Source organism: Podarcis gaigeae, assembly GCF_964106915.1.
Source record: "Podarcis gaigeae genome assembly, chromosome: 3".
Lineage (NCBI taxonomy): Eukaryota > Metazoa > Chordata > Lepidosauria > Squamata > Lacertidae > Podarcis > Podarcis gaigeae.
This window is the reverse complement of record NC_139680.1, coordinates 22434476-22458469: the sequence shown is the minus strand read 5'-3', so window position 1 is coordinate 22458469 and position 23994 is coordinate 22434476. Positions and strand designations below refer to the sequence as shown.

At 43.0% G+C, this 23994-nt stretch overlaps 1 long non-coding RNA gene across 1 annotated transcript in view; it reads left to right on the top strand.

Annotated features, from left to right (window-relative positions):
* Positions 1–11311: 11311 nt before the first annotated feature.
* The window catches only part of LOC310840853, a 308120-nt gene continuing 295437 nt past the window's right edge, over positions 11312–23994 (top strand). The window contains exon 1 of the long non-coding RNA XR_014562209.1: positions 11312–11381. This is a non-coding gene — a long non-coding RNA (uncharacterized lncRNA). The remainder of the gene's footprint in view (positions 11382–23994) is intronic.

The following is a 23994-nucleotide window of genomic DNA, read 5'->3' as shown; positions in this document are numbered from 1 at the left end:
GGCAGAGAGCCGCAGTGGATTTTGAGCTTCCCCAGTGAAGTAGGCTCTTCAAAGCATAAACCCCTGAAGTATTTTGTGGCACCTTGGTGATTAAAATATTTCAAAGAAAGCTGTAGACAATTACAGTCATACCTTGGATCTCAAACACCTTGGCTCCTGAACAAATCAGCTCCCGAACGATCAAAACCCAGAAGTGAGTGTTCTGGTTTTTGAACAATTTTTGGAAGCTAAGCATCTGGCGTCTGCGGCTTCCAATTGGCTGTAGGATTGGCTCCTGCAGCCAATCAGAAGCTGTGCCTTGGTTTTCAAATGGTTCTGGGAGTCAAATGGACTTCCGGAACGCATTCTGTTTGAGAACCAAGGTACGACTTTATCTACTAAAAACGAAACTACCCCTCTAGACATATTGAATGAGGAAAAGGCCAAGGGTTGGGCAGGGGAGACAGAAAGCAGTTTGAAGAATTGAAACTTACGTTTCTAGCTTAAAGAAAATGGCAGGAACAGGAAGATATGATTTACATATCTAGCTTGCAATCAGAGGAAATTGTTTTACCAGTGCTTTTTAATTCCATTGATTTTAGGGAAGGAGCAAGGATAAGGAGAATTCCTTCATGATTGACAGCTCCAGGTTGTAATTGGAATTTCAGTGAGAAAAGGACCAAGGGGTGGGGAAGCAGTAAAATACAACGTGGGACAGCTGCATATCCCTGCATTGCAGGGGGTTGGACTAGATGATCCTCAGGGTCCCTTCCAACTCTGAAATTCTATGATTCTATGAACTTACAAACAATACAATAGATTATATATATATATTCACTTGCCACAGTTAAGGAACAACTGAAGGTTGTATCACTGTGAATTATTTGAATTTGCATGACTTCATTATGGTACATTAACTATGCCTTTGCCCTCTTGAACCCCTCCCCCACATTATTTACTCTCACTTCTTGTCTATCCATAGCTCAAAAGAGACTGGTGAGGCTTGCGCTGGTGGGGGGAGAGGGGTTCTCCTTTGTATGAAACAGAGAACAAATAGTATTACTGATGTTGTGAAGGCTAAGGTTACTCAAACATAAAGAGGCTCCTTTCTTTTCCTGCTGATTCATTCGCTCCTTTTTATCATCACCCCCCTCCCCTATAAACTTGCAAGTCTGCAAAAATCCAGAAGTGCCTCTATATTTTCTAATGAGGGGAATACAAAGACTTTTCATAGTTCCCTATATTTCTAATTCACTGCATGCTATCAGAGTCTAGAATGTCACCTTCAGCTATTTGAGTTATGGAAAATAACCATGTGGTTGGTTTGGCTTCATGAAGATTTCATGTCATTTGAATGCGTGCCAGACAGCACCCCATCAGATACTTAAAGAATTTTCTTTTCAGGGTTGCAGCCTTCAGTTTGGACGTTTTGCACCATTGATGATGATGATGATCATCATCATCTTCCCATGTAGTCTTCAGGAGACATATGCTATGAACTTTAATGTTCATGTGTATCAGGGCAGGCCCAGCCATGAGGCAAGGTGAGGAGACTGCTTCGGGCAGTAGGATCCACAGAGGCAGCAGATCCTGATGTAGATCTCCATTGATCCCTTCTTCCTGATGGGGAGGGAGGCGCCATATTGTGGTTTGCCTCAGGTGCCAAAATGTCTTGGGCCAACCCTGATGTGTGGTCTCCCTCAGTGCCATAGATTTTGGCTTATTCTGCTTTTATGTGTGCTATTGTTGATTTCATTGTGCATACCTTCGCTTCTTTGTAAAATAATCCTTTTAAAGTGCCTTCTGGCCAGGAACAAAGTTTGCTCATGGTGGGGGGGATGGGACAACAACATTGTGCAAGTTAATTATGCTACATAGCTGGATGGTAATGTTGTCAAGGATTTTGCAAACTTGGTTTGCTTCTTTGTTTTTGATTTATTGTTACACATGTAATTTTATCCCATTCTTCTTCAACAGAGTTCAAAGTGGCATGCATGATTTCCCCCTTCCCATTTCATCATCACAACAATTTTGTGAGGTAGGTTACACTAAGAGACTGTGACTGGCCCAAGGTCTTCCAATGAGGTTCATGGCTGAGTGGGGATTTCAGCCCTGGTGTGTTTGGTCCTAATCCAACACAAGACTAGCTTGTTCAGCTTGTAACATATATTCAGTTTTAATCACTGAAGGAGCCCACATTGTCCCTGGGGATGGGGGAGAAATTTGGTTCAGCTCACATTTTAATATGTCAGACGTCCTGAAGCAATTGCATTCTGAAGTTTGACAGTCTACATAGTTGCAAGACGGGATGTGCAATTCAGCCGTACGTTGATGTTATTTGCATTTTTCTGCTTGGATTATTCCTGCAACCCTTTGCATAACCAGGATAGCTGAAAGGGGCTGGAAAGTTTTTCCTCCCTTTCTTCCACTAGAAACTGCCCTATTCTCTAGTTTTTCATGTTTATGAAGTACTTTAAAAACCAGCTAAAACTGTGCTAAAAACAGTAGGACAAAAGAAACAAGTGTGTATACACACCATGAGAAATTAGGCTTCAAGTATCTGTGGATTAAACCACAGAGCCTAGGACTTGCCGATCAGAAGGTCGGCGGTTCAAATCCCCGAGATGGGGTGAGCTCCCGTTGCTCGGTCCCTGCTTCTGCCAACCTAGCAGTTCGAAAGCACGTCAAAGTGCAAGTAGATAAATAGGTACCGCTACGACGGGAAGGTAAACGGCGTTTCTGTGCGCTGCTCTGGTTCACCAGAAGCGGCTTAGTCATGCTGGCCACATGACCTGGAAGCTGTACGCCGGCTCCCTCGGCCAATAAAGTGAGATGAGCACTGCAACCCCAGAGTCGGTCACGACTGGATCTAATGGTCAGGGGTCCCTTTACCTTTACCTATGTTTTTGAAAAAATAAAGTGTATTGATTTTCATAGATTTTATAACAGTCCATCTCTTCCCCCTGCCCCACCAACTCTACATAAAATACCCCAAATACACATTCCCTGAAGTGTTGTTGGCATTTGCCTCGAGAGACCATAGAATATGCCTCCAGGAGTGAAGTCAAAACACAGGAGAATCACAGCAAATGCTGTGGCTGCAGATACCTGCAACATGTAACTTCTGACTCCTGTGTTGCTTTTGCTGCATTAAAAGGTAAAGGTAAAGGTACCCCTGCCCGTACGGGCCAGTCTTCCCAGACTCTGGGGTTGTGCGCCCATCTCACTCAAGAGGCCAGGGGCCAGCGCTGTCCGAAGACACTTCCGGGTCACGTGGCCAGCGTGACATCGCTGCTCTGGCGAGCCAGAGCTGCACACGGAAACGCCGTTTACCTTCCCGCTAGAAAGCGGTCCCTATTTATCTACTTGCACCCGAGGGTGCTTTCGAACTGCTAGGTTGGCAGGCGCTGGGACCGAGCAACGGGAGCACACCCCGCCGTGGGGATTCGAACCGCCGACCTTTCGATCGGCAAGCCCTAGGCGCTGAGGCTTTTACCCACAGCGCCACCCGCGTCCCTTTTTTGCTGCATTAGCAACATGGAAATGACCTGCCCAGGCCACAAGCCTGAGCAATGTGTATGAAGATCCTGGGCTGCCCAGATAACAAGAACTCCCTTGGCCTTGCTGATGTGGTCCAAAGGAAAGCTGAGCAATATGTTTGTCATCAGCTTGGCTGCAGCAGTTGCCAGAAGTAGATGTACAAGATGCCATCCAACCGCCTTAGGGACTCACTCTGGATTTGTGTAGAGTTTACTCCTTAGCCTTTTTCCTCTTCCACAGATGTCCTGCAAGGCAGTGGGTACAGACTTTTCCTTGGGGTTTACTCCCAAAGCCTTTCTCATGAAAGTGTAAATATACACTATTAAGTCATCACTGAAAAGCTATACAAAGGTTTCATTCCATCAGTTTTCGTTATAAGCATGTTCTTTAACTGCAGCAGAAGAAATAAAGTTAAACCAAGTGGCAGAATATTTGTTTGATTTCTTATTGCATTTTCTTTATACAGTCTTCAATTATCTTAAAATATTAGTCAGTTGGCAGCCTAAGGTATATGATGTCTTCAACATCTTATTCAAGACTCCCTCATTATTTTCCTCAACATTAATTTAGTATTGTCATATTGCTTCTACCTTAGTGTGATGTTTTGTTTTGACTAGTCAGTATTTAGAATATTTTGCTTGTAGGCAGCTCCACACTATGAGCAATGAGCTGTGGCTTTTGATACACTGCCTATTCAGATAATTCATCAATTATTATTTTAAAATAAAAAATAGCTATCCAGAGAAATACTTTTTGATCATTAAAGAAAGGAACAGCCAATTATGTAAGTATTAACAGCATAATCTCTTAAGTGCATCTGATGGCACTGTAAAATATTGATGGGTATATAGATTTAGTGTGTGTGTTTGAGAATGCTTACAGGAACAGAACAATTTAAAAGCCACACATGCTTCTGTTTTGACTGAAGCCAGGTTACTGGAAAATAAAAGGTCTACCTTTTAAAAATGTATTGCCAGATATGTAGTTCAGAGGATGCTGGCCTCCGAGCTCACACCACTTTACTCTAAGCAGAGACTGTATTCTAGATGGCCACAACCTTTAAACAAGTCTTCAGGTAAATTGCTTTCCTATACAGCCTTGCTTGGGGCTGACGTAAGTTATGAGTTGTACTGTAAAAGTTTACACACTAATTAATTAATTGTGAAATTAGAGGCCTTATCTCAGGACAAATTTTCTGCACTAGACTGATTGTGTTGTATGTTTGTCCTTTGAAGGTAGCTTAAACATGCATATTAAGGCGCGCGCATGCACATGCACACACACACACAGCTCAATACAGGAAGTATCTTTTCCAAAGGGTAACTGATGGCAGAGGCCACAGTCTGGCCGGAACAGGTTCCTGATTTCTTCTTCAGCTGCTTCTGTGGGATGTGAAACACAAGAACAGTCAAGTACAACAATGAACATGTTTGCACATGGGGAGGAATGTTTGTCCAGCCAGCAGGTAAACTTCCTGTTTCCTTCTGGGCTGGGACAAACTTCCTCTGCATGTGACTAGAAGTGGGCGTGGCCTCACCTGTGCAGGTAACGACAAAAGCACAGGGCAGGGCAGCCATCTCTCTCTTTCCTTTGACTACATGCATCGAAGAAGCAACATCTGCTTAGCCAAAGATGCTTTCTTGGCTCTAGCCAAGCGAGGACAAAGGGACTGTCTTCTTATGAGATAGCTTAGAAAAGTAACATATACCTAGAAACTAAGTCTGCCTTCTGGGATCCTATTGTGAACAGAATAATGTGTGAGTAAACCTTTTTATACTTTTATAGAAGACTGTGTCGTGTCTTATCTTTTATGAGGGAATAAGGGGAAAATACCAGAACAGTTATTATAGAGGCTTTAGCGAGCCTGAGCAAACGCATCCGCTGCAAGTTTAAAAGGGGGAATGTTACTTTGCTAAAATTGTGAAATTGTTAACACAAGTTGGAAAGGCTATAATCAGACAATATATCCTCTCCTGCATCCCTGAACATTCCCACAGCTTCCCTCTTTCCTACCCCTTTCTTCCTTCTCACAGTGTAGTGGTTGCCCTGCGTTGGGGTATGAGGAAGGCCCCTTCTCACTCTTAAGCGCTGTGTTTATGGTGGCACAGCCTTGTCAAGAACAGTGTCCGTTACAGCAGGTAAGTGGAGTTGGCAAAAGCATTAAGGCAAGGATTTTGAGTCCATTCCAATCAGCCCTATTTCCAATTGGCTGGGAACCACCCAAAGCCTGCATAGGGCTCCTGTGAGATCCCAAGTCCTCTTGCAAGATCTCATGCCCCACGAGAGTCAGCCCACCCAGAAGGCTGAAGACCCCTCCTCCTGCCTCTCCTAGAGTTCCTCTGCTGCTGCACAATTGGCACACTGTTTGCAGCTGAGCCCAAAGCGATGGTTTGCCAGTAACCCTTGACAAACTACACTGCCCAGTATTCTCTGAGCAACAGTGTGTACAGAGCCTTGAATCTAAAGTGGGAGTGACTTTATGCATGTTGGCCTTCGGTGCTAGTATGAAAACCAGTCCCCATTGCTCTTCATGACCCAGTCTCCTTGGCACCAAGGCAATATATATTACATTGCATTAATCTTTACTGAATATATATATGAGACGCCAACCTGATTTCATCCTAGCTCTTGAGAGGCAGAGCTGTGCTTTTAGTCCTGATCAGACATGTGCAGGGAACAAAAAGAATTATAGATCGAATCCCGGCCTAAAGCTTGTGTTAAAACATGCTTAATGAACCTGCCCTCCCAATTGCAGTTCCTTTGCTTGGACCAAAGACTCACAGCTTATATTTAAGAACTTGGTAGCAGACCATCATTTGTGTGAGGTTTTTCCACATTCAAACTGTAACCTGCTACCTTATTATTTATAGGATTCCTTACCTGACCATCACCATAAGCGACCAGTGAAGATTACAACTATATAAGCATACCATTAGAAACAAAACAGTTCATACAATTGTTAAAAAGTAAAACAATTTTGAACAAAAGCAGTTAAAACAAAACAGGACACCTTCACAAACAAAGAAACCTTAATCGTCAAAGGCCCTATATAAAGGATTTTATATAGAAGTGGTTTTAAAATAGCCTGCTATACATAGTGTAAAGAAGTGTGTCTCCAGCTTATGGTGGAAGTTCAATAAAGGTGGTGCTGATAGGCACACCTGAGGGAAGGAAGCCAATTCCACAATTTAGAGCAGGGTTTCCCAAATTTGTTTCTCCAGCTGTTTTTGGACTACAATTCCCACTATTCTTGACCACTAATTATGCTAGCTGGGGATGATGGAAGTTATAGTTCAAAAACAGCTGGAGACCCAAGTTTGGGAAACCGATTCAGAGGATGTTGACTCAGAGAAGTTGGCCAAAATTTCCTGCACTTCTGAGGGAGGTGAAGCTACCAAGAGAAACCATGAGCTTAACACCTGAAGGGTTCCTTAAAGATGGACGCAGCTTTTCAGAGGTCTGAGGCCTAAACAGGGTTTTAAACACCACGGTGAGCATTGCCCTGGTGTGAGTTGTGCAAAAGCACAATGCCTATTTGCCCCAGCCTCACTCATATGCTCCCTGGGGTTGCAACAGCCCCTGATATCCTTCTTAAAAAATAAAATAAAGGATATTATATAGAATATCCTCTTTAAAAAAGCCTACTAGATAACTAGAGTGTGATTTATGCTCAAGCAAAGTTTATGTCAGGGACGCAGGTGGCGCTGTGGGTTAAAGCCTCAGCGCCTAGGGCTTGCCGATCGAAAGGTCGGCGGTTCGAATCCCTGCGGCGGGGTGCGCTCCCGCTGCTCGGTCCCAGCGCCTGCCAACCTAGCAGTTCGAAAGCACCTCCGGGTGCAAGAAGATAAATAGGGACCGCTTACCAGCGGGAAGGTAAACGGCGTTTCCGTGTGTGGCTCTGGCTCGCCAGAGCAGCGATGTCACGCTGGCCACGTGACCCGGAAGTGTCTCCGGACAGCGCTGGCCCCTGGCCTCTTAAGTGAGATGGGCGCACAACCCCAGAGTCTGTCAAGACTGGCCCGTACAGGCAGGGGTACCTTTACCTTTACTTTAAAGTTTATGTCAAAGACATTTCGTAGGAACTGTGCTTTTCTGTGTTGTGATAGTGCTCTCCAGTCTCCTGCTTCTGCTTTTGCATAGTTTATTAAGACTATGATTCTTTGTACTTCTAAGTATTAGTACCCAAATGGGAGTCTGTGGGATGATGAGCCTGCATACAATCTGGCTGCACCACCACCCTAGGTAGGGATGTCCAACACATTTGGCTGGGTGAGAAAGACTCTCCTCCCTGAAAGAGAGGGGAGTGGTTGTGGGCGGGAGCCCGAGCTCCGCCCAGCAGGGGGGCATTTGCCCCCTGCCTCCAGCTCACCTGGCTGGTGCTCACGCCCCCTCCTGTGGCCATCCAACCAGGTGCCACAGAGGGGGCGTGTTCAGCAGCCTTTTGCTGCAGCACTAGCCTCTCCCTGGCCTCATTCCTCATCGTCGTCCCGTGGCGAGTCACCCACCCTCCACTCCCTTTTAGTTAGGGCCTAGGTCATTGGCCTTGCTATGGACCTTAGGTTGGTCGCCCTGGTTGTCCGGGGGGCCTGGTAGGAGTTTTTCCATTTGGCATTAGGCTTTTTGGTTTTTTCGCCTACCTCGTAGCAATCGTCACAACTTTTTGTGGTATTGGTGGGTAGGTTAGGCATTGGAATAATGTGTTGTGGTGTGTCGAAGTGCTAGGTGTGGCCATCGCCTATGCCTTCAATGTTTAGGGGTATTCCGTTAAAGGAATCTGGCGGTCGTGTATTCTGTCCGATGCCTGCTTGGCGGGAGGCCATGGCACGACCCTCGGTGACAGCAGGAGGTGAGCCTATAGTTGGATCAGCATCAACTGGCTCCACCTACTGGTGAATAAACCCACTTGTTTCGATCCAATGCCTAAGCCAATACCTTTTCATTGCTGTAATCAATAAAGTTGTGGCCTTTTCTAGCCCATTAACCTTATATCACGTGTCCTTGTGTCTTCATTTCACTTCGCGGGGTCGGGTCCTCGAACCACAACTGAAAGTAGTTTTCAACTTTAGAAGTGAAACAATGTTTAACAGCAGTGCAGAAAGGTGGGGGGGGGTTGTGACAATTTAGGAAATTATGGAGAATCAGCAGCATTTGGGAGCCACAAGGAATGACAATATTTGGGGGCAATGTTCATATGCTATCTTGCTCCTCTCCCCAATAAAGGTAAAGGTACCCCTGCCCGTACGGGCCAGTCGTGACCGACTCTAGGGTTGTGTGCTCATCTCACTCTAGAGGCCAGGAGCCAGCGCTATCCACAGACACTTCCGGGTCATGTGGCCAGCGTGACGAAGCTGCTCTGGCGAACCAGCACCAGAGCAGCACACGGAAACGCCGTTTACCTTCCCGCTATAAAGCGGTACCTATTTATCTACTTGCACTTTGACATGCTTTCGAACTGCTAGGTGGGCAGGAGTTGGGACCGAACAACGGGAACTCACCCTGCCGCAGGGATTTGAACCACTGACCATGCGATCGGCAAGCCCTAGGTGCTGAGGTTTTACCCACAGCGCCACCTGTGTCCCTCTCCCCAATAGCTAGTCTATAATACCAGTACTCTTTTCTCCACAAGGAAATAGCCTCTGTTAAGCTTTCCACACTTCTACAAAAAAGCCAAAAAAGCCACACCCAATCCTGAAAATTAGACCAAGACAAAAAATACTTTGGCCTCAAGTCTCCAGGTGATCAAGGGAATTTGTACACAGGTCTCCCAGACCTTAGTCTAGCACTCTAGATACTAGACCATACTGAGTTTTAAGAATGCTGTTGCAACAAGAACAACAACAAAATTAAACACTGGTTGGTGAAATCAGACAATAAATACTGAAACTAGATGCTGATTTGCTATCAAGCCCCAAATATTTGATATTTATTTCAAAGGACATGCCAAAAGCTTGAATTATAATTTAAATATTTGACTTTGAAATCCACTACAGTAGAATCTTGCTGAGTTTTGAATTAAGGGCTATATTTCAAAGCTCAGTATACTCTCTTTTCCTCATTGGTGTCTATAAATGTTCCTTGGTATCTGTGTAATCATCTCAATTCATCCATGAGGACAATATGATTAAATAAACCTAGAGCTGGAAGAAATTTCAGAAGCCTTTGTATGATCAGTATTACAGATATGAATTATGCACTACACTTTCCCCCCTCAGGTGCTGCAGAAGAAATAGCCTGTACATTCAGTGCAAGGTCATAACATGGATTATGGGCAACAGCATTAGAAACAGGACAGCCTTGACTCTTAAGGAAGAATGTCTCAGCTGAATTTTTTTTTATTCAGTTTCTAATCCATGTACAACATACCCATCAAAACAGCTCCTAATTTTATTAAGCACATTATGAATCACTAACTGCGCATATCTGTACATATCATGTTAGAAGCACAAGTTCCTGGATTAAATTATCTCACAGGATTCTTCTCTGTTTGAGGATAATGCATGTGAAGAGTCTGTGTGTGTGTGTGTGTGTGTGTGAGAGAGAGAGAGAGAGAGAGAGAGAGAGAGAGAGTCCAGGGCCAGATTTAGGTTTGATGAGGCCCTAAGCTACTGAAGGTAATGGGGCCCTTTATATGTCCAGCTGTTCTTTGCCAACAACAATCGTCACTTTTTTTGTGTTGAATACAGTGGTACCTCAGGTTAAGTACTTAATTCGTTCCAGAGGTCCGTACTTAACCTGAAACTGTACTTAACCTGAAGCACCACTTTACCTAATGGGGCCTCCTGCTGCTGCCGTGCCACCAAAGCACAATTTCTGTTCTCATCCTGAAGCAAAGTTCTTAACCTGAAGCAATATTTCTGGGTTAGCGGAGTGTGTAACCTGAAACGTATGTAACCTGAAGCGTATGTAACCCGAGGTACCACTGTATATGCTATATGGTAATTTATGGACCTAATAGGTACCTAAAGCCATTTGCACAGGCAGAATGTAGGCAACCTATATATAGAAATGAGCAAACCTGTGGTATTTTAGGGAGCAGGCTAGCAGGCAGGGCCCATTACTTACATCATAGGAGCCCACACAACACAAAGCACTTTTGCTGTATGTAGGCTTTATTTTATTTGCTTTTAATCTTATATTTTTGAAATGTACCTCCAGGGTTTTTTCCCCCTTTACATTTTTGGGGAGCCCTAAGCTATAGCTTGTTTAGCTAATATGTAAATCCAGCACTGTGTGCGTCTATCCCAAATATCCCCAGGCACACCAAGTGTGTCTGTTCCACCCCTAGCCTTCCCACGATGAGAAAAAGGTCTGAAAGGGGCTCCTAGGTGCATTATCACAGTGAGGAACCCTGATAATGTTGGCTTCCTGAGCAACGTGGCTTCTAAGCAGATTCCACTGGGTGTACTTAAAAGCTGGTTTTCAACGCACAATACAGTGGTACCTCTGGTTACGAACTTAATTTGTTCCGGAGGTCAGCGGCATAGCATGGGTTGTCAGCACCCGGGGCAAGGCAAGTAATTTGTGCCCCCTAACCCCTAACCTGCCACCGCTGCCAGCTTCTTGCTGTGGCCTGGTCTGGTGTGGTTCTCTCCTGCGCTCAGCACTGCGCTGGGCGGCCGCTGCACTGTCCCTCCCCCAGATAGTCCCTCGCTCTCTCTCCGCACCGCACGCCTGGCACCCACCCCCTCCACAGTGGGCGGCGACCCGGCGGCTCGGATCAGATTCGCACAGCCAGCACTGCAGTGAGAGAGAGTGAGTGAGCCAGGTAGGGGCAGAGAGCTGCGAGCACGCCCCCCCAGATGTTGCGCCCGGTGCGGCCGGCCCCCCCTGCACCCCCCACGCTATGCCACTGCCGGAGGTCTGTTCTTAACCTGAAACTGTTCTTAACCTGAGGTACCACTTTAGCTAATGGGGTCTCCTGCTGCCGCCGCACAATTTCTATTCTCATCCTGAGGTAAAATTCTTAACCTGGGGTACTACTTCTGGGTTAGCGGAGTCTGTAACTCAAAGTGTTTGTAACCCAGGGTTTTTGTAACCTGAGGTACCACTGTAGTTGAGAGAGGACAAGTGGGGACATTGCACACATAAACATTGGGGCAGCAGCAGTGGCATGTTCTCAGGCCCCTGCACTTTGTTCAGGCTCAACACCTGAAGAGCAAATGATACTATGGAATAGGGAATGGTATTTTTTTGTCACTCCTAAGTGGGGCATTAAGCAATTAGAATCATAGAATTGTAGAGTTTGAGGATCATCTCTGAGGATCATCTAGTCCAACCCCCTGCAATGCAGGAATCTCAGCTAAAGCATCCCCAAAGAAGCGATATCCTCCTCTCATCAGCAGTCTTGTAATAAAAGCAATAAATTTTTGGACAGGCTTTTCATATACCGTAACACTTTTTCTGGCTCCAAGAATGATGTTCTTACTTTGGAAGTGACCAAAAGAGCATTTCTCTTAGCCAATGTAATGCTCTTCCTTTTGCTGAATCAGATAGGCTTCATGTGACCTCTCCATCCATTTCCCTCAGTGCCAAATATTTCTGCCGTTTTTGAAATATTCTTTTCCATAAAAGATGTGCTGTTGTTTTAAGCAAAAAGAGGAGGAAGAGACTTGCTTTCAAGCCGCTGCTCTAATATGTTTTGGAGTCCTGGAGAATGGAAATGTGAAAACTATTTAGTGAAGTTGAGCTCTGCTCATTGAAGAAGATTGGAAGCTCTAGTTTAATTGGTTTACCACCATGAATATGTAGAGACAAAGAGTGCCCAATACTACTTCTGAAGTTGTCTGCTAGCATTATAAGCTTCCTTTCTGCCCTCTTCCTATTTGTGGTATGGGTGTGAATGTGGAAAAAAAGTTATTTTGCTTCTGGCAGCTCCATTAGTTTTATTTTCCATTTGTGACAGTCTTATTTGTTCTGCTTCATTTCCACTATTGTTTCATTGATTTCTATTTTCTCATTTGTTTCATTTCTACATTGATCCTTCTGACAGTAAGAACTGTTTGACAGTGGAACAGCCTCCCACTAGAGGTGGTGGACTCTCCTTCCTTGGAGGTTTTTAAGTGGAGGTTGGATGGCCATCTGTCATGTATGATCTGGTTGAGATCCAGCACTGCAGGGGGTTGGACTAGAAAACCCTTAGAATCCTATGGTTCTATTATTACAATGGAGATCCAGCTCTTCCGACACCTATACTCTCTCACCAAGAGAGAGACATCTAAGTGGCATGATATTTTCAGGTGCTGTACATTCTTGCGTAATAGATCCATCATGGTTCAGGCAGATTGGACAAAGATCCCTTTTCTATAAGCAACTTTAAAGAGGATGTCAGACGTCCTCTATGCTTCCTCTTGCTTTATGTTTCAGACTAGGAAGAGTCCCTCCCCCCAATTCCTTTTTTACTTGTAGAGCACTCTAAGATCCTCCACGACATACAGAACGTTTCCTGGGCCTTTTTGCAACGTGCTCCTAATGTTTCTGCGCTTCAGATGGGGCAGTTTTCAAGTCCCCTCTCTTTGAGAGCACTCTCCAATCTCCCCTGCATACAGAACATTCCATGGCTGTATCACTTTGTTAAGCAAGGCAATGCAACCTCTTGTCAGTTTCAAAATTCCTCCTGCGAGAAACAAATGGGAGGAACGAAGTTGATGTATTTTCTTCTCTCTTTTTCTCTTTCCCCTCTTTGCCACTTGATGCAGAAGCGGAGCTAGCTGCTCCAGCAACCATAGAATCATAGAATAGAATCATAGAATCATAGAGTTGGAAGAGATCACAAGGCCATCGAGTCCAACCCCCTGCCAAGCAGGAAACACCATCAGAGCACTCCTGACGAGCGGCACACGTACTGTGCACCCGGAGGTGGGGTGAGCGAGCCGTTCATGGCGGGCTGCTTCCTGGGGGGGGGGGGGGAGAGTCGAGCTGCTTTGCCAGCAGCCTTCCTCCCTTCCCTCTTCCTTTTGACAGCTGAAGCAGACAAGATTGCTTATTATCGGTATTGACTGGAATAAAAATAACATCTTTGGTAGTGCATTCATCTTTATAGCTGTTATGCTTCTCATCTAAGAGAGATACATTCTATTCCAAATTTCCAAATTTTTCTTAATCTCATTCCAAACTTTCTCATGATTTTCTTTATATAAATTTAAGTTTTTATTAGGAAACCAAATTCCTAAATATTTGACTTTGTTGTGAATTTCTATTTTTGTAATCTGCAATTCCTTTTTCTCCAGTTCTGTCATATTTTTTGTTCATATTTTTGTATTTCCTTTATTTAATTTAAATCCTGCCACTCACCAAACTCTTGTATTTTTTCTAAAGCCTTCCCCCCACCCCGGAAGCAGCCTGGGAACAGAGGGCAATGGTGCACTGCCAGACCGTGACTCCCAAGCCTCCCCCGAGCTTTCAAAACAAAGGGGGGAGGGGGGAAGCATGCTGGCAAGGTGGCGCAACTCTGCCCCTTCCCCCAACGGCTCGGGGTAGGCTTGGGAGTCGCGGGCAGGCAGCATGCTGAATGTCACCCCCCTCAGTGATAATAATAATAATAATAATAATAATAATAATAATAATAATAATAAATTTACTATTTATACCCCGCCCATCTGGCTGGGCTTCCCCAGCCACTCTGGGCGGCTTTCAACAAAATATTAAAATACAGTAATGCATCAAACATTAAAAGCTTCCCTAAACAGGGCTGCCTTCAGATGTCTTCTGAAAGTCTGGTTGTTTTTGTTCTCTTTGACATCTGGTGGGAGGGCGTTCCACAGGGCAGGTGCCACTACCGAGAAGGCCCTCTGCCTGGTTTCCTGTAACTTGGCTTCTTGCAGTGAGGGAACCGCCAGAAGGCCCTCAGCGCTGGACCTCAGTGTCTGGGTAGAATGGTAGGGGTGGAGACGCTCCTTCAGTGATGACACTCGGGGCAGACCACCCCCACTGCACTCCCTTTCCTCCACCCCTGACTTGATGCACCCTACTTTTCAGAAGACAGTCCACCATTTGAAAGGGAGGTCTTCTTCAAATTCAGTTTGAAGAAAAGGCACGATAGGAAGGGGGGTAAAACTATCTGTCAGCAGCTAGCACAGGAGACTGAGCAGACACATCACAGTCTTCCCCACCATGGTGAGATGCTTTGTATTTCTTCTTCTTTTTGTATATATTTTTTATTTGATTTTAAAAATATGAACATACAACATAAACTATTCAAGATCCAAATATCGGGCCTTCTCTGAATCTCCTGACTCTCCCCCCCTTCCCCTCCATGTGCCCTAGTGATAATATCTGCAATTGCATATCAATACTATCCAAGTTTTATCCTTCCAAATTATCCATACTTTCCGTTAATTTACAAGTGTGGTTAAAATCCTACCAATGTTTTAACCTGCTTACAGTGGTCTGTTAAATAAATTGTAAACTTTTCCCGTTCTTTTTTAAAGTTCTTGTTTTCTTGATTTCTGAGCTTCCCAGTTAATTTTGCCATTTCAGCATTGTATTTATAATAATAGTATAATAATAATTTATTATTTGTACCCTGCCCATTTCTTCTTGAACCATTGCAATTATTTCTAAATACACATCTACACATATATATTAGCATATGCAAACTTTATGGAAATCGGTGCACTCTTTTATCCTCTTTTTTTGTGTGAGCTATTTCCTCTTTTCTGACAATGGGGCATTCCAAAGATGGATACAGGTTGTTGGGCTTTTGTTTTTGATTAAAGGAAAATAAATAGGTTTATAATGAAAAGAGAGTTCCCTGGATGCCTAGATCCAGGGTTGGGGCAAGTACTCTTCAGTGAGAGAATCCCAGCAGAGATTTAAAATCACAAAATATGCAGCAAAGTAAAGCATGGAAATATAGGCAGTTTGGCCCTTAAAATATCCCCTTCTAAGTTACTTCCAAAGTTCCCCTCTTCTCTTAGCACAGAAAGAGAAGTTTGGTAAGTTAAAAACAATTTACTTACTAACTCTTCAAAGGTCAGATTCATGTGCTTTTCCATACAGCAGTAGGAAAATACAGGCAGTAAAACCTTTACCAAAGGGGTAACGGTTTCTAAGTTATTTGTATAAAAACACGAAGATGATTTGCTTGTCACACAGCTGAAGCTTGGAGATTCCATCTTAGATTTCCTTACTGTTAGGGTTCACATGGTGTAATGGGGAAGAAAAAAGGCTTGATAACCTTTCCTCCCAAGTTGAGGGGGAGTGACCTACCTAAGCCTGGCAGGACAGCTTAACCCTTTACGCATTAATTAGGCTTAAACATGTTGATAGATGAAGCTGAGTATCCCACAAAACCAGGTTCCAGAGCCAGTTTCATTGCCATTGTGTGATGGCATCAGGCCCAATCTCGGCCTGATCATCTTTTCCTGTACACCTTCTGCCACGCCTGACACAGGCAGGAGGGCTACAGATGTGGGAATGACTACGCCATTCTGTAAAGTCCCACCAGCAGGTGGGGAGAAGTTTGGATTGCACCCTAATTGAGCACTCTAATCTGTTGGCAGTTGACTACACCACTATGACCTTCAGGAACGAAACTATTTTTCTGTGGTTACTCTTGAAGACAATTCAGAAGCTTCAGTCATTATTATTTTATTACATTTATATCCCACTTTTTCCTCCAAGAAGTTCCACTCCTCATTTTATCATCAACAAAAATAAATAAATGAGTGAGGTAGGCTGAAACCTTTGAAAATTATTTGCCCATGGTTTTTTGTGATCTGTCACCAAGTGTCTCAAGACTTGACACCAAACCATGAGAACTACATGCTGAGTTTTTAATTTAAAAATTTCAGGATTTTACACTAGAGAGGCAAATGCTGTATGACACATTCCCAGTGCCTCAGATTTCTATATTCTTTCGGCTTGCATGACTAGATATTAGATTTTTGTTGGCCACCAGGGAATGAAATTTTATTTTTCTGCAGGCTTTGTTTCACTCTGAAATCTTGTTAAAAAGGTCTCTTTTGAAATATCCAGGAGTAGCTTTTCTTTCTTTCTTTGCAGTTACCTTGCAACACTCTATTCCCCTAGCATATTTCTGATTTACTGAGACATACACTGACCATCAAAGGAATGTATTTCTTTCCAACTTTCATATTCAAAGACTTTTCAGGGTCTTTTTTACTGTCCTAGAAGTGCATACAAAAAGCTGTAAAATCTCTCTGTGTGCAACTGACCTTTTTTTTAAAAAAAAAAAATTGTAATATGGTATTTGCTTAGTGTAAGGTACTGTATTTGGATTTTGTTTTTTTAAAAATGTGGGATGGAACTGTGCATCAGACAGGTCAAGCCAAATTGGACCTAAATTGCTTCTGTCTGCTTTTGCATCATAGATCTATTGATCTTTTCCACTAATGTGTTCACATAAATCCTTAGATTCCAGACACTCATTCCTTTGAGCAGAGCTGCCTGAGTTGCTATGTAACATAAATGCTAGGCCCTGTGGGATAACTTTAGAAATCATATTAGTCTAGCTCAGAAACTGATCATTACCACATTAGAGAGAGAAAATTAAACAACAAAACTCTTCTCTCTTTTGTTCCAAGCATGGTTACATTCTTATATATTGTTATACATGCCACCCCAATCTCTGAGTGGTACAACATGGTTTACCCCTGATAACATTTAAAATAGCTTTATGGCGCTTGTGTTTAAAGCCACAGTCGCAGGTCTTCTGTGTGATATTGTACACAGAAAAAATTTCAGCTATCGGTGTACATTGGGTTGGGTCCAGACTTTGCTTCCACAAGTGAGAGCACCCCCTAGCAGAATTCTGCTCAAGGGACACTCCTGCTGGCATAGAGGTAATTGTGACCAATTATCTCTTCTCCTTCTTTTCAAAACCCAGTGTCACCTCCCACACTATTCCAGAACTTTGGGGTCTCTCCAGAGCAGTCTAGGAGGCTGTATTGGGGAGTGAGGAGAACGAGTGAGTGGAAAACTAGCGAAAATTGTATTTCTCCTCATCCCTCTCACCTGAGGGACCCCTACAGCATATTAAAAATCTTTTGTGGACAGGCAATGGACAAGAAGTCTTTCCATTCCCCAAAGGCAAAGTCTAGATCCAACATGGTTTTTTTTACTTCCCTTTCCACACCTGCCTGTAAAAAGGGGTTCTAATAGATTATTTCTTTTGCTGAAGATGTGGTTTGCAGCCTGTTCTCTCCCCCTTACTTCTTGGCTATGATCTATCAAGCCTTATGTAGCTCAGGACCACAATACCTCAAGGACCGCCTCTCCCCATAAGAACCAACCAGGACCCTGAGCTCATCATCTGAGGCCTCTCTTAGTGTGCCCCCTCCACAGGATATCTGGAGGGTGGCAACATGAAATTGGGCCTTTTCTGTGGTGGCTCCCTATTTGTGGAATGCTTTTTCTAGGAAGGCTTACCTGACACCTTCATTACATATACAGTATTTAAGCTCTAGGCCAAAAAATTAAAAAAGATCTTTTCAGCCAGTCTTGGGCTGTTAATCAATCTATGGCCCTTTCAGACATGTCAACTGTCCCGTTTTAAGTGGCACATCCTGGATCACAGAAGCCAATCCTGGTTCCTGTTTCAATCCCAAAATGTCCCAATTTTTTTGGCCTGGCATTCTAGGATAAGTGTGACTAGCCGAAGGTCACCCAGCAGCTGTATGTGGAGAAGCGGAGACGCGAACCTGGTTCCCCAGATTATGAGTCTATTGCTCTTAACCACTACACCACACTGGCTCTCAAAGAGACCCACTTTGGTGAATATCAACAGAGTTGCACCATCCGCAGAATTGCACCAAAGTTCATTCTGGTCCAGAGCTCTGGCATAACTCTGCTGATTGCCAGAGCAACAGATGAGAGCAGGGAGAGCGAGGGCAAGTGTCATGGGCAGCATGGGTGTGTGTGTGTCCCAGATTTTGTTTAGAAAAAGTTGGAAGATATGCCTTTTAAAGCAGAGGTATGTGTTACTGCTTAAATTTGTCCTCTAGTTTCTCAAAGGTTTTCTCCCCCTGCAAGAGAAGCTTCCATTTTTATGCCTCATTCTCAGCAGGAAGATTTTCTGCTTGCCTTAACTTTGTGAGGTGGTCAAGAGTGACATGTGTATGTTTATTTCCAGTAAACACATTTCCAACACTCTACAGTCCCCTCAGATGCCTACATTTCCTGATCTTAAAAGGTCCCAGGGGAGGAGTCGCCACACAACGTTTCCCCCTGGACTTTAACTGAAGCAGAGCTACCTGGAAAAACTCAATCACTTGTGAGGTGATTTGTAGGGTAAAAAAAAGCACACTCACAAGCAGCTCTTGGCCACCTCAAAAGTAAGTTCAGTCACTAAAATGTTCTCTCCCCTTGGATAATTTTTCAATAGAATTCATATTTCCAATAAGTAATAGGGAATAGGGGAGAAAATTCCTGCACAGGAATTTATAGACAGAAAAGTGAGAGCCAGTGTGGTATAGTGGTTAAGAGTGGTAGACTCGTAATCTGGCGAACCGGGTTCGTGTCTCCGCTCCTCCACATGCAGCTGCTGGGTGACCTTGGGCCAGTCACACTTATTTGAAGCCTCTCAGTCTCACTCACCTCACAGAGTGTTTGTTGTGGGGGAGGAAGGGAAAGGAGAATTTTAGCCGCTTTGAGACTCCTTTGGGTAGTGATAAAGCAGGATATCAAATCCAAACTCCTCCTCCTCCTCTTCTTCTTCTTCTTCTTCTTAACAAGGGAATGGGAACCTGAAAATCAGACCAAATAATTCACATACAATATATTGAGAAGCTTCTGATGATTTCCATCTGATAAAGGAAGTCGTTGTTAAAGCTTCATTTTCTAAATCAATAGATTGACCTTTCCACTTTAAATATCACTGGATTTTTTTTTACGTTTCTGGCTGGATTATTTAGCAGCAAGGAGCCAAAGGCAAAAGATTAAAAATCTCTCTGATGCTTTCAGAGTAAAAGAAATCCAACATTCTCAGACTAATAAGCTAACTTTGAAACACTAGTCAATATCTTCAGCTCCAACTTCTCTTGTGGTCCAACATGGTTGTACAAAATGATGATGAAACTAGCCCTGATATTTCTTTACATTTCAGTCTTTTTGCAACTACTGATCTATCTGAATTTGAAGCTACTTTATTTTCTCTCTCCTGATGTTCTAAGACTGTTATTCTTCTTTTTTCAGCCCTCACGCAAATACAGTGGTACCTCAGGTTACATACGCTTCAGGTTACATACGCTTCAGGTTACAGACTCCGCTAACCCAGAAATAGTGCTTCAGGTTAAGAACTTTGCTTCAGGATGAGAACAGAAATCGTGCTCTGGCAGCACGGCAGCAGCGGGAGGCCCCATTAGCTAAAGTGGTGCCTCAGGTTAAGAACAGTTTCAGGTTAAGTACGGACCTCTGGAACGAATTAAGTACTTAACCTGAGGTACCACTGTATGTATTTAAGGTTAAAAAAAAACAAAAACAGCACTAAGACCAGGAAGAACAGTGGTTCAACAAACAGAATCTCCAAGGGTAAGAGAAAATATACTTTCATGAAAAAACACACTCATACAACCTTAAACTGGATGTGTTTCAAGTAAAAAACAACAACAACCCACAAGTATGGTAGTAGAGGGGAGACCATTCTCATGATTATAAACCAATCAACATATAAGAGATTACATTTGTGAGCCTTGCAATTATAAGATGACAACCTGTATATAGCTGAGGAATGGTGAAAGTAATCATGGTGTTGAATGTTGCCTTTCAAATAGCAAAAGGAAACACTTAAAGGATAAGAGGAACCTTGCCTTCTGCAACAGAATAGAAGCTGAGATGGTCTCTTCATGGTGCTTCCATGACTTTTCAATAATCTTAACAGCGAAACTCCGGTTCATTTCAATGTCATGTCACATATTCATACTAGCTGAGAAGGCATGTGACTCATCTAAGAAATGATGGCAAAACTCTTGGGTTCCTTTGAAATTCCTCAGATGTTTCCTCAGAGAAGGAAACCTACCAAATGTCCTTCAAAAGTTACTTTAGGCAAGATTTTGTCGGCAACTTTGATGTTTCTGAACCACAGGTGCTGCTCTTATGCTTTAGGGATGACCATTTACCCCAAAGAAACTTTCTCTGTATTCATCTAGACTGAAGAGTATGCGAATCAAAAGATAAATTAACAGTGGCGTGTGAACAGCTTTACAGGCAGCTAACGAAATGAGAATGAACAGGCCTGTGTGGTGTCCAAAGGGGGCTGTGTGTTAAAAATGCATGTGTTTGAGGTAAATGTATTAAGAGAACTTAAAATAATCACGTTGATGGGGGCAATCTGGTGAATGTAATATTTGCAGGAGATGAGAATGTAATTCACAACTAAGATGGAAATGTTAAAGAGATCAAAATGCATATACTCTACTGCCACCCAGCGCGCTAACCTCTAAGCATTTAAATATGTCAAAGGAGAAGTATTCTGCCCTGGGAAACAAAGGTAGAGAAGTTGAGAGAGCTGGCTGAAACCATTTCTATTGGGAAATAATAGCGAGGAGACACTATAATTGTAAAAATGATTAAGTTAAAGAAGATGTTTATTCAAGCCTATGATCTTCAACCTTTTGTTCAAACAGAAAAAGCTTTTCAGATAACTGAACTGAACTATTCCCGTCAGTAGTCTATGACAATCCTATTACAACCACCAATGAGGATTCACTCATTCAATTACCTGCTTCCAAGTGCTTAGAAAAATCTATGAGTTACTTTTTGGCATGGAATGGAGAAACAAAATCACAACCCACTGAGCTAATAAGAGAGGTGCAGACAGGAAGCTCTGATTTTTTTTTTTTTTAAGACTTCTCTCCATATCAAATCCAAATACATATAATATGACAATGTAAAATATGGGGGGTGTCAAAATGAGAAGCCCAAGAAGGAAGGTTTCTGTGGGACCCAGTATATTAATTTGAAACCCAGGACAGGGGCTCCCATCACAGCTTTCTCCTCCAGCCATATGGTCCTAGGTTCAATCTCTGATCTCCTTGTATGACTGGGAATGTCCCCTTTGAAACATTAGAGAGTCTCTCTAGTGAGCAATACAGGGCAATGCTAGTATAGATGGACCAAATGTTTGTCTCTATGACTGTGCACTAGGCCATAGTGTGTGTGTGTGTGTGTGTGTGTGTGTGCGTGTATTAGGGCTGTGCACCAGCCACAATATTTGCTTTGGATCTGTAGCACTGGGAAAGAATCTGGTCTGTTTCAGATCTGCTCTGTGTCTTTCCCATTCAAGTTATTCATGTACGAAACAGATCTGTTAAATCCAAAGCTCTAATTCCACACACACATATCCTGGCAGTAACAGAGAATGTAAAAATAACAACCCCCTCCCCCTCTCTTTCTCTTTTTTCATTTTCACAGAAGTGGATGAAATGTGCAGTCAAAGGAGCCCCTCTAGAGTGGATCAAGTCTGCCAAATTGTAGGCAGATCCATCTAGGGGTTTTCATGCAGGGAGCCTTAAAAGTTTCTTTAAAGAAAAGGTCTTTTAATGTGTTAACTTTCTGCCAGAATTGGATGCCATTTGCAGGCATGGTTGCCCCTTCGAAGGGGTTGAAGCCTGCCAACTCTTGGAACAATTTCTTTATCTTATTTATTATTTATCAAATTTAAATCTTCCACTTCCTTCCCAAGGAACGTAGGGCATCAAACATGTCTGCAATAAAAGTACAACTTAAAAATAAAAGAAAAACATTTTTTAAACTGTTAATAGATCCAAAAGCTATGAAACACAATAAAACGTGGTTCTCCTGCAAGGGCAGACTGAACCATTTGGGGGTAAGTAAAATAGAAATCACTTAACCTCGTCCAGTGTTTTGTGAGCAATCAATCTGAAAACTGGTGACTCGAGGTGCCCTTGGCTAAGTGCGTAAGAATATGCTGGCAATGAGCAACACATCTGGGACCTTACTTAAAGGAGAAACAGGCTTAGCTGAGTGTGAGAAAAAGTACCAGACCAAAGCACAGGGGAGAAAACATTAATAAAAATATTAATTCAGTTGTATGTCATGAAATCACAAGTACTTTTAAACTGAAGAGGGGAGGGGAGGAGAACTCTAAGAGACGTTTAGACAAACCTAAGGAAAAATTAGAGAAAACAAGCAGAATGAATAACAAACACTTCAAGTGGTTTTGTTATTGTCATTGTTGGAGAACAGAAAGGGATCAAAATAAAAAAATAAAATCCCCAAAGAGCCCTACATGGGTGGAGAGAGAGGAAAAGTTGAATGGTGCTACTGAGCTCTGCTAAAAGTTTCTAAACATCTCTCCACCCCCTAGTCCCAAATCACTGGGATTGGAGAGCCCTAGGGAAATGATTCACTGTGATTAAAACCCAGACCTGTTCATCAAAATAAAAGACCCCTCTTCCCGTTCACTCCGCCCTCATGCTCAATGTGTTCTATATTTAAAATAGCAAAATGAAAAAGCACCCAATCCATAGAGTGACAAGACTTTAAGAAGTTCTTAATCCATCATGAGATACCTTGTTAATGGCACAATTTGACTTCAGCGTGTGAGAACCTCACCTCAAGATTCAGGCTGCTTGTGGAGCTGATAACACACCTATAATACACGCGTGCTCAGGTGTTTCACTTGTATTTCACTTGTAATAATTTCTTAGCATTACTTTTACATAGTGAATGATGCATTGAATCAATAGCAAAATAGATTAATTCTTCAGCAATCTTAAGGCTTTGTTGTTCCTTTCAGAAGGTGCATGGCAATGGTTCTTTGTGGGGAAACTAGTTCTATATATATTTATTCATGAAGGCTATAGTGCCAGTCAGACCCACCTAGCCCTGAGATAAATGGACACATCTTGTAATGGGTTTTATGTTAATATTTCCACTTTTGCATCTGGTCTGAACTTAGTTCGATGTGCAGTGGCTGTAATTGGATGTGACACTCCCAGTTCCCTTAGTTAAATATAACATTTGGCTGAATCTAAAAAGAACTTTTCGTTGACAGCAGAGCACATTCAATGGACTAAGTTCTGAGTTAAATCAATGTTTTCATGTAACTTAGTGTAGCCAAGTGGAATTCTAGCAGTAGAAATGCTATGCTCCTCCTGTAAATGGACACTGTGTGATCGGGGCCTGAGCAAAGCCAAACAGCAATCCAGGTAGATTGCAAGGGAAGTAAAGTGATGTTATATAGGCCAGAAGGTAACCATCTGGACATCAGCCATACTGGATTCTGATGCTGAGCTAGTGGAAATAAGCAGTGATCAAAGAGAGAAGAGATGGGGAAAGAGCTGAACATGGGGGCGTTATGGAATTCTACTCAATATTGATCCACAGTAGATTCCAATGTATATTTAGCAGAGTAAAACTAAAGAAACATTGCAGGATTCCCCAAAAATAGACCAGAGCTAATTGTATTTTATCCAGCAGAATTTTACTGCTCCTGAAGGCAAATGAGCATAATGGTCACAAATCCAATACATTCAGAATTGGCATTGTCCATAA